The sequence below is a fragment of the Molossus molossus genome, unplaced genomic scaffold (assembly GCF_014108415.1).
Source record: "Molossus molossus isolate mMolMol1 unplaced genomic scaffold, mMolMol1.p scaffold_m16_p_14, whole genome shotgun sequence".
NCBI lineage: Eukaryota > Metazoa > Chordata > Mammalia > Chiroptera > Molossidae > Molossus > Molossus molossus.
This window is the reverse complement of record NW_023425349.1, coordinates 89,092,842-89,102,712: the sequence shown is the minus strand read 5'-3', so window position 1 is coordinate 89,102,712 and position 9,871 is coordinate 89,092,842.

The following is a 9,871-nucleotide window of genomic DNA, read 5'->3' as shown; positions in this document are numbered from 1 at the left end:
GCACCTCCTCTGCCAGCTTAGCCCAGCGGAGGAGGGCCATGCACCTTCCCCATGCCAGCTGCACCCGGGCTCCCTGCTGCAGGGGCCAGCACCCTGTACTAGTTAATGCCTGTTTCGTGGGGGGCCCCAGCCCTTTCTCCGGTACAGTGCTGTTGGCCTGGCTACTTTCCCTAACCCTGACTTCTATTATTGCCCTTTGTGGGCTGCAGAGGGAACCTCGTGGGTACCTCCTGGGTCTGCACATACCCCCTCCCCTAATCACTCCTGGTCTTGACTTGAAGAGAATTGAGCTGTGGGGGCTTCCCCACAACCACAGTCCAGACTTTGGAGGGAGTGAGGGTTTTGAGACAAATCAGAATATGATAACAATGAGGATGCAAGAGTCTGTATCTTAGGGAGAGGGGTGAGTTCTCACTGGGGAGGGATAGGTTGGGTCCTGGGTCTCCCACTGTGGTCTCTGACCTCCAGAGCTCAGCCCCTCCTTTCTCCGCATGGTGACAAGATATCAGCAAACTTTTAATACAAAAAAAGTCACACATGAGTTTTATTTATGAATATGAATATAATATCTAAATGTCATCCTCTAGAAGGTATGGACTGGTGAGGGTAAGAACTGTACTCTAAACCCATGGTTATAAAAGTGTAAACATTCAAACTCATTTTTTAAAGAAAACATTTCTATTGGCCCAAGAAAACTAAATAACAACAAAAACAAAACCCCAAAACAATACACACACTCACGCTGACTGTCATACCCTCTACAAGGGTATTGGCGGCGTCAGGACAGGAGACACACACTCAGATGCTGTGACACCAGACCGGTCCCTAACTAGAGGGCACAGTAACAGGCTATGGAGCCGCACAGAGCACGCTGCCCAGAAAGGTGCCCATTCTCACTGTCGTCCCGCAGCAGGAAGAGGTGCGGCAGAGCAGTTCGGGGACACGCCCCAGGCACGAATCAGAGTGGATGTGGAATAGGGGGTAAAGGGAGGGGATTATGAAAACTGTGAGGACCTTTAAAGACAAATGCTGTCACTGACACACTACCCAGAAGACCACGTCAGAGGATTCCAAAATGGCGGCGGAGTGAACGGAGCTGCACAGACCGTCTCCCAGAACCAAACTGGAATTACAACTAAAACACAGACAAATCGACGGGAAAAACCAACTGAAAAGCAGCTTGCGAGGACCATAGAACCAGGGACACTGACTCGATCCTGGTAGGCTTGCGAAGGCGTGACACGGGGGCTGGGAGCCCACGGTCGCAGTTCAGCAGCGGCCTCAGCTGGGAGCAGCGCCCAGGCGGCCCCACAGCGCAGAGCCGGGACAGAGGCTAAAACAGCCACAGCCACTCACCTTGGGCTCCAGCAGAGGGAGGGCAGACTGGTCTGGAACTGTGTCGGGACACTCGGGATGTGGAGGATGCTCAGAGTTTTGCTGAGTTGCAGCCACACAGGACTGTGGCCATATTGCTTCTTCCCAGGGCTCTGGGGAGAGGCAGCAGCCCCTCCCTCGGAGATCCAACCCCAGCCTGTGGGCCATTGAAGTGCTAATTGAGGCTCATTAACAACCAGCATCTGCCCCCCCCCCTCGTGAAAGCTCCTGGTGCTGAACACCTGAGGGAGTTTTTCAATCAACTGACAACCCAAAACTCATCAAGTAACCTCCCCTGCTAGCCTTCAGGCAAAAAGCTAGAAGATAACAGTACCTTTCCTGTGCTAGCAACTTTAACCAGGAAAGTAAGACTTGACAGTGGTATTTAACGTGGGTCCTCCCTCGCTCATCTAAACCCAGGAGAGGGGGCTACAAAAGGCAGAACACCAACACCACAGGGAAAACTTGACAGGCTCCAAAGCCCACAGTGATAGCCAAAATGGTGAAACACAGAAACAGAAGCCAAATGAAAGAGCAAGAGACCTCCACCAAAGAGGAGATAAATGTGGACCAGTTAGGCATGTTAACAGAGCCATGATCTTGAGGAAGCTCAACAGCATGAGTAAGGACATAGAGATGCTGAAAATAAACCAACTGGAAATGAAAAACCACCAAGAAGAGATAAAAAGTGACATATCACAAATGAAAAACACATTGGAAGGTTTAAAAAGCAGAGTAGAGGAAGCTGAGGACCAGATCAGTGAATTAGAAGAAGGGTAGAAAAAAATTAAACAATCAGAAACCAAAAGGAAAAAACGATTAAAAAACAGGAAGACAGCTTAAGAGAACTGTAGGACAACGGGAAACGTAATAATATTTGCATCATAGGAGTCCCTGAAGAAGAAGAAAATAAGCAAGGGATAGAGAATATACTGTATTCAAAAAAATAGTGACAGAAAACTTTCCTAATTTGGTGAAGGAAGAAGGCATTCAAGTTCAAGAAGCACAGAGAGTCCCAAGTAAGAAGAACCCAAACAGGCCCGCACCAAGACACATAGTAATTAAAATGCCAAAAATTAAAGACAAAGAGAGAATCCTAAAAGCAGCAAGAGATAAGCAACAGGTTATGTGCAAAGGAAACCCCATAAGGCTCTCAGCTGACTTCACACAAGAAACACTACAGGCCAGAAGGGAATGGCATGAAGTATTCAAGGTCATGAAAAACAAGAATCTGAATCCAAGACTACTCTACCCAGCAAGGCTATCCTTCAAAATAGAAGGTCAAATAAAGAGCTTCCCAGACAAAAAAAAAAAAAAGCTAAGGGAATACATTAACACCAAACCAGCACTGCAAGAAATGTTAAAAGGACTGCTGTAATTAGCAGGAAAAATGGGAAGAAAAATAGAACCACACAAAACAAAAATGGCAATAAATAAGTACATATAAATAATCACCTTAAATGTAAATGGATTGAATGCTCCCATAAAAAGACACAGAGTAGCTGATTGGATAAGAAAGCATGACTCATCTATATATTGTTTACAAGAGACCCACCTCACAACAAAAGACTCACATAGATTGAAACTGAAGGGATGGAAAAACATTTTCCAAGCAAACAAAAAGGGAAAAAAAGCTGGGGTAGCAATACTCATATCTGATAAAATAGATTTCAAAATGAAGGCCATAACTAGAGACAAAGAAGGCCACTACATAATATTGAAAGGATCTATCCAACAGGAACATATAACCTTGAAAAACATATATGCACCCAATATAGGTGCACCAAAATATATTAAAAATCTTCTGGAGGACTTCAAAGGAGAAATCAACAGCAATACCATCATAGCAAGGGACTTCAGCACCCCGTTGAGAGCACTGGATAGATCCTCTAGACAAAAAATTAGCAAGGAAACAGAGACTCTAAATGAAGCACTAGACCAAATATATTTAATAGATGTCTACACAGAATTACACCCCAAGTGCACATGGGACATTCTCAAAGATAGACCACATTATAGGACACAAACTAAATCTCTACAAGTTCAAGAAGATTGAAATCATATCAAGCATCTTCTCAGATCACAATGGCATGAAACTAGAAATCAATTGCAACAAGAACATACAAAGACATTTGAACACATGGAAGCTAAATAGCATATTATTAAACAGTGAATGGGTCACTGAGGAGATCAAGGAAGAAATAAAAAACTTCCTGGAAACCAATGAGAATGAACACACAACAACACAAAATCTATGGGATGCAGCAAAAGCAGTTCTGAGAGGGAAGTTCATAGCACTACAGGCCTACCTCAAGAAACAAGAAAAATCTCTAAAAGACTATCTAACCTCACAACTTAAAGAACTAGAGAGCAAACAAAAAGAAAACCTCAGAGCAAGTAGAAGGAAGGAAATAGTAAAGATCAGAGCAGAAATAAAGGACATAGAGACCAAAAAAACAATTCAAAGGATCAATGAAACAAAGAGCTGGTTTTTCGAAAAGATAAACAAGACTGATGGACCCTTAGCTAGACTCACCAAGAAACAAAGAGAGAGAAGCCAAATATGCAAAATCAGAAATGAAAGAGGAGAAGTAACAACCGACACCACAGAATTACAAAAGATTGTTAACAGCTACTATGAAGAACTATATGGCAACAAATTCGACAATCTAAGCGAAATGGACAAATTTCTAGAAACACATAATCTCCCAAAACTGAACTAGGAAGAGATAGAAAACTTGAACAGTCTAATAACAACAGAAGAAATTAAAGATGGAATTAATACTCTCCCAGCAAACAAAAGCCCAGGCCCAGACGGCTTCACGGGGGAATTTTATCAAACATTCAAAGAACTAATACCCATTCTCCGCAAACTCTTTCAAAAAACTCAAGAAGAAGAAAGACTTCCACACTCATTTTATGAGGCCTGCATAATGCTAATTCCAAAACCAATAAAAGATACTACAAAGAAAAAAAAACTACAGGCCAATATCCCTGATGAACATAGATGTCAAAATCCTGAACAAAATACTAGCAAATAGGATCCAGCAAAACTTCAAAAAAATTATTCACTATGACCAAGTGGGATTCATTCCAGAGATGCAAGGATGGTACAATATTTGCAAATCAATAAATGTGATACACCACATAAACTAAATGAAGAATAAAAACTACATGATCATATCAATAGGTGCTGAAAAAGCATTTGACAAAATCCAGCATCCATTTCTGATAAAAGTGCTCAGCAATGTGGGAATAGAGGGATCTCTATTGATATAATAAAGGTCATATATGAAAGACCTACAGCCAACATCATACTCAATGGGCAGAAACTAAAAACATTTCCATTAAGAACAGGAACAAGACAGGGATGTCCACTTTCACCGCTGTTATTTAACATAGTACTGCAAGTCTTAGCCACAGCAATCAGACAGAAAAAAATAAATAAAAGGGATCCAAATTGGAAAGGAGGAAGTGAAACTGTCATTATTTGCAGATGACATGATATACATAGAAAACCCTAAAGACTCCATCCAAAATCTACTAGACTTAATAAATGAATTTGGAAAAGTAGCAGGATACAAAATTAACGTCAAGAAATCGACGGTATTCTATACACCCATGATGAACTCACAGAAAGAGAAACTGAAAAATCAATCCCATTTACCATTGTGGCAAAAAAATTAAGATACCTAGAAATAAACTTAAACAAAGAAGTAAAGGACCTATTTGTAGAAAACTACAGCCCATTGAAAATAGAAATAGAGGAAGATAGAAAAAAGTGAAAGCACATACCTTGTTCATAGATTAGAAGAATTAACACCATTAAAATGTTTATACTACCTAAAGCAATCTATAGATTCAATGCAATCTCCATCAAAATAGCAATGACATATTTCACAGAACTAGAACAAATACTTCAAAAGTTTATATGGAACCAAAAAAGTCCCTGAATAGCCACAGCAATTTTGAAAAAGAAGAACAAAGTAGGTGGGATCACAATACCAGATATCAGGTTATACTACAAAGAGACTGTAATCAAAACAGCCTGGTACTGGCACTAGAACAGGCATATAGAACAGTGAACAGAACTAAAAACCCAGAAATGGACCCAAGGCAATATGCTCAATTAATATTTGACAAAGGTGGCAAAAGCATACAGTGGAGTAAGGACAGCCTCTTTAATAAATGGTATTGGGAAAATTGGACAGCTACATGCAGAAAAATGAAACTAGACCATGAACTTACATCATACACAAAAATAAACTCAAAATGGATAAAAGACTTAAATGTGACCCATGAATCCATAAAAATTCTAGAAGAAAATGTAGGCAACAAAATTTCGGACATCATACGGAGCAGAATTTTCACTGATACATCACCTAGGGCAACAGAAACGAAGAAAAAAATGAACAAATGGGACTACATCAAACTAAAAAGCTTCTGCATGGCAAAAAAAACGAAACAAAAATCAAAATGGAAAGGCAACCCACTGTATGGGAGAACATCATTGCCGATGATATATCAGATAAGGCGTTAATTTCCAATATATAGAGAGTGCTTATACAACTCCACAAAAGGAAGACAAAGAACCCAATTAAAAACTGGGAAGAGGAGCTGAATAGACACCTCTCCAAACAGGACATACAAATGGCCAAGAGACATATGAAGAAATGCTCAACATCACTAATCACCAGAGAGATGCAAATTAAAACAACAATGAGGTATCACCTCACACCTGTTAGAATGGCCGCCATCAACAAATCATCAAACAACAAGTGTTGGCGAGGGTGTGGAGAAAAGGGGACTCTAGTAAACTGCTGGTGGGTATGCAGACTGGTGCAGCCACTATGGAAAACAATATCGTGTTACCTCAAAAAATTAAAAATTGAACTTCCAATTGACCCAGTGATTCCACTTCTAGGAATATACCCTAAGAAGCCTCAAACACCAATCAGGAAGAATATATGTACCCCCATATTCATAGCAGCACTTTTTACAATAGCTAAGATCTGGAAACAGCCCAAGTGTTCATCAGTAGACGAATGGATAAAAAAGCAGTGGTACATATACACAATGGAGTACTATGCAGCTGTAAGAAAGAAAGATCTCTTATATTTTGAGACGACAGGAGGGACCTGGAAAGTATTATCCTAAGTGAAATAAGCCAAGCAGAAAAAGACAAATACCACATGATCTCACTTATATACAGAATATAATGAACATAACAGTCTGAGGAATATGATAGACCCAGAAACATGGAAGTAGGGCACAGACTGACATTCCTCAGAAGAGAGGGTGGGGGTGGGGAGATAAACCACAGAACTTATATGCATATATGCCTGACCAATGGACATGGACAACAAAGCCGGGGACGGGGCAGGGTTAAGGTGGGGTGGGGGGTGCCAATGGGGTAAAAAAGGAGAAACATCTGTAACAAAAAAATAAATAAATAAATTTAATAATAATAAAAAAAGACCACTTCATTTTCAGAAGCTGTCGACGGTTCATAAACTAGTTGGCAGGACCTAGCGGATGAGCTGTGAAATACATCGGCATTGAGTTCTTAGCCGGGAGGAAGACCTCAGGGACACTGGTTTTCTCCAGCAACCCTGGAAGGGCCAGCGCTGACCCAAGGTCACGCCTTCTCCCATCCTCTCCCACTGCTCCAGCCACTGTGGGTCCTCCCTCCCGGAGCACACATTAGTACCTACACTGTCTGTCATTCTGGCTTCCATTTAATTTCTTTCTGGAAAAGTCCAGCCATGATTTTATCTGCAAAAGGAGGAGGAGGGGAGAAAGCACCATATGTCTTGTAGTGTTCACAGAAACTGAACAGGTTTTATTTCAGGCCATAAATCATTTGAGAAACCGATTTGGTCTGGTTTTTAAAGGAGGAGAATTGTGTGTTTACCTTGGAGGGGTTTTAACTTCAGGCGCAGTCAAGCATGACTGTTTGTTCCAGAGAAAAACTCATGTGGGAGGCAAAATAATTTATTTATTTGGAGCATTGAACAAGACATCCCTGGACGTGGATCTCAGGGCAGCCGCTCACTGCGTTTCTCCCCCAGCTCCCCGCCGCTCCTCACAGAGCTTCAGGGTCTCTATCTGTCAAGCGAGGGCCTCCAGGTCCCTTTTGCATTCCTTAGTCCCGCCTGATCTTTCTTATGGGGTCCTTTCATTCATGGGTGGGTTTCCATTCCTTTTTTAAAGTAAAAATTCAGTTTGTTCATCTGTTTACGACACAGTGCACAGGAAGCAAAGTGCTCACCTCCTAGATCTCACTTCCAACTCCTTGGAATGTCCATGTCCTTGGCGGAAGGAGAGCCTAGACGGGAAAGCCAGGCAGTGCTTAGGCCACTGAAATGAGGATGGCAAGGAACAGTGCTAATGTCATTGTCACAGGGCTAGCACAAGGGGGCGGAGAGCCCCACGCTGAGGTTCTAGAATGCTCGCTGGAAGGATAGAAGCACCACACCAGGACCGTCTGGCCATCAGAGTCTCAGCCATCTCCCCAACAGGAGGAGCAGTGCTCTCTGGTGGGCACCCTTGGTGTCCAACTGGATATAGTAGTACAAGAACTCGTTTTATGAGGCCAGCGTAATTCTATTTCCAAAACCAGATAAAGACGCTATAAAGAAAGCAAACTATAGGCCAATATTCCTGATGAACATAGGTGCCAAATCCTGAACAAAATATTAGCAAATAGGATCCAGCAATATATCAAAAAATTATTCACCGTGACCAAGTGAGATTCATCCCAGGGATGCAAGGCTGGTACAATATTTGCAAATCAATAAATGTGATACACTATATAAACAAAATGAAAGATAGAAACCGTATGATCATATCAATAGATGCTGAAAAAGCATTCAACAAAATCCAGCACCTATTTCTGATAAAAACGCTCAGCAATGTGGGAATAGAGGGATCATATCTCAACATAATAAAGGCCATATATGAAAGACCTACAGCCAACATCATACTCAATGGGCAAAAACTAAACGCATTTCTCTTAAGAAGAGGAACATGACAGGGATGCCCACTTTCGTCACTCTTATTTAACATAGTACTGGAAGTCTTAGGCACAGCAATTAGACATGAAGAAAAAAATAAAAGGGATCCAAATTGGAAAGGAGGAAGTGAAGCTGTCCTTATTTGCAGATATTATGATATTGGATACAGAAAACCCTAAAGACTTCATAAAAAATCTATGAGACTTAATAAATGAATTTGGCAAAGTAGCAGGATACAAAATTAACATTAAAAAATTGATGACATTCTTATACACCAATAATTAATTCACAGAAAGAGAAACTGGAAAAGCAATCTCATTTACCATTGCCACAAAAAACTAAGATACCTAGGAATAATCTTTTTTTTTTTTGCCTTTTTATTTATTTATTTTTATTTTTTAATGAATTAATTTTTTTATTAATTAATTTTTGTTACAGATGTTTCTCCTTTTCCCCCACTGATTCCCCCCTCTCCCTCCCTCCCTGCACTGTCCCCAGTTTGTTGTCCATGTCCACTGTTCATGCATACATGCATATAAGTTCTGTGGTTTATCTCCCCACCACTCCCCCCTCTTCTGGAGATTGTCAGTCTGTACCCCATCTCCACGTCTCTGGGACTATCCTTTTCCTCAGACTGTTATGATCATTATATTCCACAAATATGTGAGATCATATGATACTTATCTTTCTCTCTTTGTCTTGTTTCACTTAGGATGATACTTTCCAAGTCCCTCCATGTAGTCTCAAAAATAAGAGATCTTTCTTTCTTACAGCTGCATAGTACTCCATTGTGTATATGTACCACTCCTTTTTTATCCATTCGTCTACTGATGGACACTTGGGCTGTTTCCAGATCTTAGCTATTGTAAATAGTGCTGCTATGAATATGGGGGTACATATATTCTTTCTCATTGGTTTTTCAGCCTTCTTAGGGTATATTCCTAGAAGTGGGATCACTGGGTCAATTGGAAGTTCAATTTTTAATTTTTTGAGGTAACACGGTATTGTTTTCCATAGTGGCTGCACCAGTCTGCATACCCACCAGCAGTGTACTAGAGTCCCCTTTTCTCCACACCCTCGACAACACTTGTTGTTTGATGATTTGTTGATGTCGGCCCTTCTGACAGGTGTGAGGTGATACCTCATTGTTGATTTAATTTGCATCGTTCTGATGATTAGTGATGTTGAGCATTTCTTCATATATCTCTTGGCCATCTGTATGTCCTGTTTGGAGAGGTGTTTATTTAGTTCCTCTGCCCATTTTTTAATTGGGTTCTTTGTCGTCCTTTGTGGAGTTGTATGAGCACTCTATATATATTGGAAATTTACCCCTTATCTGATATATCATTGGCAATTGTGCTCTCCCATACAGGGGTAGCCTTTTTGTTTTGATGATTGTATCTTTTGCTGTGCAGTAGCTTTTGAGTTTGATGTAGTTCCATGTGTTCATTTTCTCCTTTGTTTCTGTTGCCTTAGGTGAT